The sequence below is a fragment of the Diplotaxodon limnothrissa genome, linkage group LG14, assembly GCF_057381915.1.
Source record: "Diplotaxodon limnothrissa isolate DT_005_m linkage group LG14, D_limnothrissa_male_GT1.1, whole genome shotgun sequence".
NCBI lineage: Eukaryota > Metazoa > Chordata > Actinopteri > Cichliformes > Cichlidae > Diplotaxodon > Diplotaxodon limnothrissa.
The window spans coordinates 36,187,087-36,198,006 of NC_140609.1; the positions used below are offsets into that span (position 1 = coordinate 36,187,087).

The 10,920-nt window shown below is 37.2% G+C and overlaps 1 pseudogene; it reads left to right on the plus strand.

Annotated features, from left to right (window-relative positions):
• Positions 1 to 487: 487 nt before the first annotated feature.
• On the plus strand, positions 488 to 10,900 carry LOC146619313 (cytochrome P450 2F3-like; annotated as a pseudogene).
• The last annotated feature ends 20 nt before the right edge of the window (positions 10,901 to 10,920 follow it).

Sequence of the window (10,920 nt, forward strand, 5' to 3'; positions counted from 1 at the left end):
TTCATATCTGCTTGTTTTTGCATTGTCATCATGATGCTGAAGCACCATGTCTTTATTTTAGGGCTTTATGTTAATATACAACTGTTTTCTATCAATAATTACAAATGTCATGCTCATTGTTTGCAGTATGACATGACTAGTGGGTTTAATTTTTTTCAAAATAAATGATGTAAAATCTAAAAAATATATTATCTCTGTTTATGGTGTTGAAATTAATAAAAAAAAAAAAGAATAGTGCATTTACTAATTTCAGGTAACTTGTTGCTGCTTTCTAAATTGATACATAGTTCAAAATTTGGTATAGACACATTATGAGGGATTCCTTGACTCGGTTCAAAATGGAACCAAACCAAATGCAAAAGCAATATAAACAGTATGTGTTGCACTTATAAGTTAACTAATAGCTAGTACAAATTACTTTAGGCCTGTCAACAAAGCATATGTTTTTATGTAAACACCTAGTCTTGAACATTAAATTGTAATCACTATGTTTCTCCTTAGTGCTGAGCAGGTAAACCCAGTTTCATATGAAAAAGAAAATAATCCAAATAAAGTCTGACAAAGATTTTTGTGAAATGTTCCTTTCAAATTTAGATCATAAGTATTTACTACTTTAACAGCATTCACTGTAAACATATTTTATGTTTCTACGAGTGAAGCACAGTATTGGATTGCTTGGATTCATTTCACAGAGTTGATTGGTTTGGTAAGAGAGCAGATTTGTATTAGAAACTGAACCTATTTTATAATAGTTACGTATGCTGTTGCAGACAGCGTGTAAATGTTCAAACAGGTGTCAGAGCAGTGTGTGGGCCAAATCTTGATTCCAGTAGAGGGCAGTGTAGACTGTCAAATGAGGATGGTTTACATGTTTTGACTTTATTATTCAAATCAAATGTTGCAACATCTTTTTGTCAATGAGCATCATTAACAAGGTAAAAGTGTGCTAAGGTGCACAAGATTAAAACATCACATTGGTCATGTGTGTCCAACCAGCCAAACCCCTGTTAAATATAAACTAGCTACAGAAGCCAATCACAGAGAGAAAGTAGGTATATAAGGAAGGACAAAAATACAAAATACAACATTATGGAGTTTTCTGCCACAGTGATCTTGGCAGGGCTAATCTTAGCTCTGCTGTGGCTGTTTAGTGTAAAAAGAAGGAAGTATCGCCTGCCTCCAGGACCTCCAGGATTTTTCATATTGTTAAATTGTTCAGTAACTTAAGAATAAACAAGGGCACACTCCCCAAAAGTGGATTCTGTTCATCTGGACGTAGCGTTTTGTGGGAGAAACGTTTCGTCACTCATCCAAGTGACTTCTTCAGTCTCAAGAGCACACTCCATTACTGTCTGGATTTTTATTTTAGCTGCGTGCTGACGTTGCATGAATACAAAAAAGGTTTTTTTCTTCTTAGCTTTGTCTTAGTTCAGTGAAACCTATGGTCCTGTGATGACACTGTACATGGGCTGGCAGCGGACAGTGGTTCTGGTGGGGTATGATGCTGTGAAAGAAGCCTTGGTGGATCAGGCAGATGACTTCACAGGCAGAATGCCCGTACCATTTCTGTTCAAAGCTACCAATGGTTATGGTAACAAGACACCATATATCAGTTTTCAAGACCAGTGATTTCTTTGGCATGACTCCAAATCAACTTTACATGAAAATAAAGAAATTTCAAATAACAGTTTGTGTAAAAGTTTTCCTAAGCTTGACATTTCATCTTCTCAGGTTTAGCAATCAGTAATGGGAAGCGCTGGCGCCAGCTGCGACGCTTCACACTCACAACCCTGAGAGACTTTGGGATGGGACGCAAGGGGATGGAAGAATGGATCCAAGAAGTCAGCCAACACTTGAGGGTTCACATACGTACATTTAAAGGTGCGTTTTCAACATGTTGAGGGTGGATTTGAAAAAGGACTGCTGTTTTTCTTTTTCCCTCAATCACTGCTCGAGTCTTTCACTCTTTTTCGAGTACAGTAGCTTGAATATGACCAAAAAATGTTCAATTCAATATTTACCTGAGAAGTTACTGTCACTTTGAAAAAAAGGAAACTTAATAACAAGAACATTTCTTGGAAACACTACAAAACTCTTCATTTGTGCCTGCACAAGAAATAGGCTGTAGTAGTAAGAGAGGTTAGGGAAACAAAACTAAATATGTAACAAAATGCAACAACACGCATTAACATTTTGATAAAATACATCAAATAATTTAGTAACATATGGCGAAGTCTACAACTATCAGATTTTGTAATTCATGTACAAATCCTGTTTTGTCTGAACTCTTTAATCTTTGCATAGAAAACATAAAGTATTGCATATCCTGCTAAAACACTAAAGCATCATTTATAACGTCAGCTTGCTGTGACATGACTGATGCGCTTGGAAAAGATTAAATTACCCATGCTGATTTACAGTTATATACTTTATGTGAAGAGTTTGCAGCCTCAGAGTCCTCTCACAGTACAAATAAATGTGTGTCAGTGTATTTGTTGATCCTAACTGGGCTGTAGGTGTGTGTGTGGCTCCTTGTGTTAGACGTTCACCCTATTACTACTGGAGTACATTCTAGAAACAAACAATCCAAAACAAATATTAAGTATTTACTCCATAGCAGACAGTGAAGTACAACAACATGTTTGGCAAGTAGATTCTAATATAGAAGGGTGGAAATTCAGCAATGGCAGAAAATAGCACAATACCTATGGGCCTCGATGCTGGTGGAATAATAACACAGCTGGAGTCTTGGATGAGCAACAATGATAAAGTGGACATGGCTGAGGGGGAATTCGAAAGGTAAAATGACAGAAACACACTGTGATTTAAAGCACATTGAATAGAGACTTTTTTATTAGAAATTTATAGAAAAACAAATCAAATTATTGAATCATTGTGATGATGAAAGAATTCGATTTAAAAACAGGAAAGCGGAAGTGAGAAAAAGAAAAGAGTTGCAGTCGAAAAGCCCAGAAATCCAGACAGATGACTTCATTATTGAACTTCATGTTATCATCATATGATAATTAGCTTTAGTTGACTTCAATTGATTAAGGTGGATATTTTTCTTTTGTTAATCATAATGCTGTCTTGTGTTGATGGTTGAGACTGTTTCTCGTTGTCAAATCTTTCTTCAAAGAGAAACTATAAGCTAAATGAGATGATTTATTTAAATAAAGATTTCACATAGTTGTATTTGTAATTCGTAACTTTGCTAACTATTTCCAACTGTCGTTTTCCTTTTTTCTCCAGGTAAACCATTTGACCCCCAATTTGTGTTAAGCAGCACCATTTCTAATGTGATCTGCTGCCTGGTTTTTGGGGAACGCTTCAGTTTTGAAGACAAGCAGTTCCTGCACCTTCTGACCATCATGCCTAAGGTCACAAGGTTTAACAGTAGTCCTCTTGGTCAGGTCAGTGGGCATAATAAAAAAAAAGACAAACATACTGATTGAATAGTTCTGCATTATTACCTCCAAACCAACAAACCTGAAGTGTGTTGTCCAAAAAATTGATACACAATCAAATTTATTGCATGTTTCCACACGTCTTTAAACAAATAAAGCTGTTTTGTTTTTCCCCGGAAGATGTACAACATCTTTCCCTGGATCATGGACCATCTTCCTGGCTACCACCAAACTATTTTTGGACATGTAAAGGAGGCCAGAGATTTTATCAAGAGGGAAATCCAAGAGCACAAAGAGACCCTGGACCCCAGCTCCCACAGAGGCTACACTGACTGCTTCCTCATCAGAATTAATCAGGTTGGAAAGAACTGAAGGATCAGTTGCTTTGTTAAGGACACTTAGGACTTTTTCAGTAGAGATGATGCATTCAAATATGTATTATTTATTCAAACTATATTTCAAGTGGGTCTGTTGCCTGCTGCTGAAAAGGCATTTAGTTTTTTTTTTTGTAATTTCTTTTGAGACAAAAATATTCCTAATTTGTCTCCTTAGGAAAAGGACAATCCCTCAAGTGAGTTCAACTACGACAACTTGGTTTCTACTGTATTGAATCTGTTTGTTGCTGGAACAGAGACCACCAGCTACACCCTGAGCTCTCACTGTGCTGATTAAACACCCCAAAATACAGGGTAGGAATACACAAAAAATATTACCAACTTGTAGTGTTGGGAAGGTTACTTTTAAAATATATTCCACTACAGATTACAGAATACATGCCCCAAAATGTATTTTGTAACATATTCCGTTACGTTACTCAATGAGAGTAACGTATTCTGAATACTGTCAGTGCGCCCCAGGGTGGCTGTGGCTACAATGTAGCTTGCCATCACCAGTGTGCGAATGTGTGTGTGAATGGGTGGATGACTGGTTGTGTAAAGCGCTTTGGGGTCCTCATATGTGGATCTCATTTTTCTCAGAAACAAAAATCATGTAAAAAATAAATAAATAAATAAAATAAAATCTGGAAATTCTTTGTTTTTACATTCATCAGGTCCCAATCTGCCCAAATAGGAAAGAGAAATTAAAAATGCATGCCATGAAAGAGTTTGGGTCTTAGGAGGTTAATATAAGGTGGACATTAGGCAAGGCTGCACTTTCTGCAGCAATCTCATATAGAAAACTATTCCACGTGTATATAAAACAGGTCCACGGCTCCGAACTGTAGTAAAGGGACCTCTGGATAATACGTCGGGTTCCGTGTCGGGCTCGTAGCCGAAAACTAGCTTTACTTTGTTGTCGATTACGGCGAAACTCGGGCCGATCCCCAAAATGGTCAAACCTTAATTTCTGGTCTTCACCATGAAGACATTTTTCATTGTCATTGTCATCATGCTGCTGAAGCACCATGTCTGCAGTCTGCAGTTAACTTGTAATATGTAACTGTGTTATATCAATAATTACTTATTATTTGCTTAATAACAAGACTTTAATCAAAAAAAAGTGAGTATTGTAGAAGCTTAATTCACAAAGCTTCTACAATACCTGTCATCTATTCTTCCATTTAAAGGTGCATTTCATGATCCAGTTGATACTTAACATTAGATATTAGATAAATATAACCCTTCAACTAGATGAACTGCAAACTGCTCAAATTAGACTCTTTCAGTCCCCTGGCTAACCACGTGACTTTAAAAAAAATAATAATTTTGGACCATCAGACAAAGTAAGATAGGGAACAACAAAAGACACACTTAACAATTACAAAACTCTCATTTAACATAACATGGCAGAAACCTGACAATGGGAGACAGACAGGGAGAGGAACCAAAATCACAAAGGCCGAACAAAAATAAAAATTCAAAACACAACACCACAAAACTTGAGGAAAAAGATAAAGTGAGTATTTTGAATTTTGGCTCTATTTTGAGTGTCAAAGCAGTGTTACCAATTTGTCCTCTCAGGACATTATGACAGCTTGCTGTCTGCAAAGCCGGATCTTGGCTGGAAGAGAATCCACCAGTTCTAGCCTACAAAACAAGACAGTTCTAAGGAAGAAACAACTTTGGCATAGCTGAATAACTTTTAACTTTTCTGTTGCGGTCATCAAAGAATTAAATATGTAACTTCTATGTTATCTAAATAAATCCATAATTGTGCAACACTGCAGTGACACTGCTTATGTATAAACACAACGTCCTCTACCACTTCCATAGAAGATATTTGTTCCAAAGGTTAATTCTTGGAGTAATGCTACTTGTTTGTATGGTTGTATGTTTGAACATACTATTAAACCCAGTAGAAATATTGTTAACCTGAACCCATATTATTCTTGCTCACTCTTGGCTTAAAAATACTGATAACCATAGCTTCATAGCAGACCTTGATTGAACATTCAGTAACTGATTCAAAAATTTAAAAAAACAGGAAAAAAATATTGACAGATATCAATGACATCACTTGTATAAAGAAGAAAGAAGGATTTAAACTACTTGACCCTGTTCTTCCATTTATTTACTACAACTGTAATACTTAACCTTTGATGTACAAACTAAACCTGATAGAACTGGCTTCAGGTACAAACTACAAACCGCAGTCAGTCTAGATTCCTTTATTATGTGTTTTTGTAAATGGCCTGTATTTGTATAGCGCTTCACATAGTCCCTAAGAACCCCAAAGCACTTTACACGTTCAGTCATCCACCCATTCACACACTGGTGATGGCAAGCTACATTGTAGCCACAGCCGCCCTGGGGCGCACTGACAGAGGCCAGGCTGCCGGACACTGGCGCCACCGGGCCCTCTGACCACCACCAGTAGGCAACGGGTGAAGTGTCTTGCCCAAGAACACAACGACTGAGACTGTCCGAGCCGGGGCTCGAACCGGCAACCTTCCGATTACAAGACAAACTGCCAACTCTTGAGCCACGATCGCCCACAATTTTTAATGGAATCTTGTTTCTTTTTCTATTGTTTTTGTCTGCTGAATGTGTTCCTGTGAATGTTCTTGCTCTTGTGCATTTCCTTGTGAGAGGAAATTGTAATTTAAATAAGACAGCTCATGTATATAAATATTTAATACCACAAAATTATATTTTCTTGCTGCCTCTTTGCTGATGCTCCACTCAATTTAATATGACTGGAAGTACTATGTCTAACAAAGAGGTGTTTGTTGTTAGCTCAATTATACGGTAAAGGGCTGACTTTTCATATGTCAACTGGGCCCATTTTTGTTGTTTACATTTTTTCACATTTCTTAATTATTCAATGAAAATACTAACTCGTATTTTTACCAGTCTAAAAACAAAATTATTTTTTAAACACAAACCACAAAGTATTTAATACTTGTACTGAAACTCATTATTTGATCATTTGATTACGTCTGTATTTATTAATGTAACTTGTTCTTTTTTCTGTTTGTTTAACCTTTTCAAATAAACCCAGATGATATGACAGATTGGAGGCTAAACAAAAAGGTGCTTCGTATTTACTATGGAATAATGCAAATGTTGCTGCCACTGTCTCTAAGACAAGGGTTATTCCTTGCAGTACAGTGGCATTTTCTGCAGAGCTGATTTCCTTCGCTCTCATGTGGGTGTTTAGTAACATAAGCATAAAAAAGGGGTTTTCCTTCAGGACTTACTGTTCTCACACCAATCTGAAATTAAACATGTAACCGACAGATTCAAGTATGACTACAAGGCTGAGCATATTGCTCAACAGCATTCCGCAGCACAGCGTGAAATCCAGGCAAAAGGTTGACCAGCGCCTGACAAGCAGCGTAAATGGCTGCATTTCAATTAGTTCTCTTTTGATCTCTCAGCCATTTCAACTCCAGGGAACAGCAAGAGTTTCTGTCCTGGAAAATCATGGAGTTTTCTGGCACGTTGATTTTAATAGGGGCTGTCTTGACGTTACTGTAACTTTTCAGCATCAAGAGTCATAGGCAACTTGCCTTACCTCCCGGACCCTCTGCCCTGCCTGTCATCGGAAATGTGCTGCAAATGGACAAAAGGGCCCCATTCAAAACTATGCTAAAGGTGACTGAATTACTTCTTAACACATAAACCCCCACATAATGTTTAACACAATGTTCTGACTGTTTTGATTGCAGTGTGTATGTGCATGTTTTTGTGCATTCTTATGGAAAAACCACTAAGCTGATTGTTATTTTTATTGTGTAAGACAGCATTATAGTATACCAGTAAACCATTATTTATTTATTTACAGACATCAGCCTCAACTGATTGTCAAAATATTTCATTGCTTGTGGCATAGGATTATGCTTTGGTGTTAAAGATCCCAGGGATTGGTATGTCTGTATAAGCTCACTCATTTTTCCATTTAACCCTTCAGCTCAGTGATAAATATGGCTCGGTGATGACGATGTATCTGGGCCCCCAACGCACAGTGATTTTGTTGGGGTATGATGCTGTGAAGGAGGCGCTGGTGGACCAAGCAGATAACTTCTCTGGCCGAGGACCTATCCCATTACTTTTCAAAGCTTCCAAAGGCTACGGTAATATAGAGGATTTAATGTTACAATGTGTCTTTTTTGTGAAGGTCATGTTTATGAAACTATGCGTTACTTCTACCTTTCAAAAGGTTTGGGTGTTAGCAATGGAGAGTGTTGGCAACAGCTACAAAGGTTTACCCTGACAACTTTGAGAGACTTTGGGATGGGATGTAAAGGAATGGAAGAGTGGATCCAGGAGGAGAGCAGTCATCTGGTGGGCTGCATTAAAAAGATGAATGGTTGGTATAGAATATGGAAAGGTGACTGTGCTTGTCTTGTGTGTTCAGTTTGTCATATACAGAGTTATAAACTAATATTCACACATTCAAAATAAACTAAACTAAATGATGTTGTACATTTGAGCTTTTGCACCATGTCCATTGTGACTTGCTGTTTGTTTTTTGACCAACACTAAGTGATTTGCAGTCACAAATCATGTGATTATCAAGTTATAAATAAATCAAAAGTTGCTCCAGAAACACCATAATTTTTGGATCTGTTTTTGCACACATATAAGTAAATGTTGCCTATTTTTACATCATCCTAAAAGCTCTCAGGTAAAACAGTGTCATATATTTTGATGCGATTTTGACTGCTGGTAAGCCCAATTCCCAGTAAATATCAGTAAATTTTAAAGTTCACAGTTTCTCAGGGCTGTTGTACGTGTCAGTTGTCATGATGCTCTTTAGTTTTCTGCTGGATTACTGAGTAACAAAAGACAATTTCCTATCATCTGCAGGCGTTTTCTTACACAGGGACTTTTTGTAATGTCTCTGTTAGAATACTGATACTACAATTTTAATCTTTGCATGCCCTACTGCTTCAAATAAAATACAAAATTAGTTAACATTTAAAAATGTACCTTAAACTTAAAAAAAGCATTTAACACAAATAAACATATATTTTTGATTGAGTGCCATTGTTGCAACTGTTTAAGTATTCATATAATTCTTGATAATAATAAAAAAGGACTATAATGAAAATTGTTGACTCCTGACTAGTGTCGGTTTGTTGTTTCATGGGTGACACTGATGAATGTCTTTCTTTCTTTTCTTTTTTTTAGCTAAACCCTTTGATCCAACCTTCTTCCTGAGCTGCACCGTGTCCAATGTTATCTGCTGTTTGGTGTTTGGCCAGCGCTTCAGTTATGATGATAAACACTTCCTATACCTTCTGCAGATCATCTCAGACACCTTGAAATTTGGCAGCAGTTCTCAGGGCCAGGTAAAAGCTAAAGTAACAATAACATGAAACTGGCATGGCGGGTGAGTGATTCAATTAAAAACCAAATGTGCCCAAATAATAGCTAGAGTTCAGCAACATTGCAACACAGCAATCGAGTCTTTTTTTGTTTCTCTCATCACAGCTCTATAATATCTTCCCACGGTTGATGGAGTGGTTGCCAGGTTCACATCACAATGTGTTTACCAAACTTGAGGAGATGAGAGCATTTATTATGAATAAAATCCAAGAACGTCAGGACACACTGGACGCAAGTTCACCCAGAGATTACATTGACTGCTTCCTCCTAAGACTCAATAAGGTGTGACAGAACTAAATTTAATAACCAGACTAAATCTTTGTGAATTACCTCACTTAGGCTTCTTTTATTTACTGCTGATAATTGCTCTTTTACAAATGTGCATGCCCCCTATTATAAGACAATTCCTTTGCATTGGTATTCCCCTGCAAGTGCATTTTAAAGTCTTTAATTTTAATCTTGAGGTTGTATTGTTAAACTGATAAAATTGTTTTTACTTTCTGGAAAAGCACATTCCTACAAGCCAGTTCCACTATGACAACTTGGTGTCAACAGTGTTGAATCTTTATCTGGCAGGAACTGAAACCACCAGTTCAACTATCAGATATGCATTAAATGTTCTGATCAAATACCCCCAAATACAAGGTAGAAACAGAAAGCAAATGAAATTCTACACACTTGCTCTGATGATTTTCTTCTCTTAAAAATAAATAAAACTTCAGACTGAATGACATTATAATTGGTAATTTGTGTTAATTGTTCACTCCAAAATTCTTTGTAAAGCAGCACTAAAATATTTGAAAGTCTTTATTTAATCTTATTTTTTGCTGATTTGCTACTGACTTTAGAGCTTTCGCCACTAATTATGTTGCAATTTTCTTCTCATTCCAAAGAGACCATTCAGCAGGAAATTGACACTCTAGTTGGACAGCGTTGCCCTTGTATGGAAGACAAGAAGTCCCTTCCATATACAGACGCAGTCCTCCATGAAATTCAACGTTTTCTAGATATTATCCCCTTGAGCATCCCTCACTATGCACTACATGACATTTCTTTCAGGGGTTACACAATTCCCAAGGTATTTTGATGCAATCTATTTTAGTGCTGTTTATGCAGAATGTTCCCAGATAAGAAATGTCCCATCTGATTGAACATCTTGTCTCAACAGGATACACTAATTATTCCCTTGTTGCACTCTGTGCTAAAAGATGAAAAACGGTAGGCAACTCCACGGTCTTTTAACCCCCAGCACTTTCTGGACAACAATGGGAACTTTAAGAAAAACCCTGCATTTCTGCCCTTCTCTGCAGGTAATGATGCACATTTCCTTCTATCCTCCACGCCTTTAGAAAATGTGCTCCTCATTGGATCTACTTTATTAACACATTTTTGTGGTATTATGCCCTTTCCTGGAATATTCTGAGTAACTATTTCTAAGATTTTTTTCTGTGAACAGAAGAATCATAAAAATCTTTTTTTCCATCACAGTTAGATGTATATTGTTTCTCTCATTGACTTATTTATGCTCTTCTTCCAGGAAAGAGATCTTGCATTGGAGAGTCTCTTGCTCGCATGGAGATTTTCCTCTTCCTGGTGTCACTGCTGCAACATTTCACTTTCTCTTGCCCTGGCGGGCCTGACAGCATAGACCTCAGCCCTGAGTACAGTGGCTTTGCCAACGTGCCTCGCAGATACACAATTATTGCAACACCCGGGTAGTAATGCTGATTTAAACTATA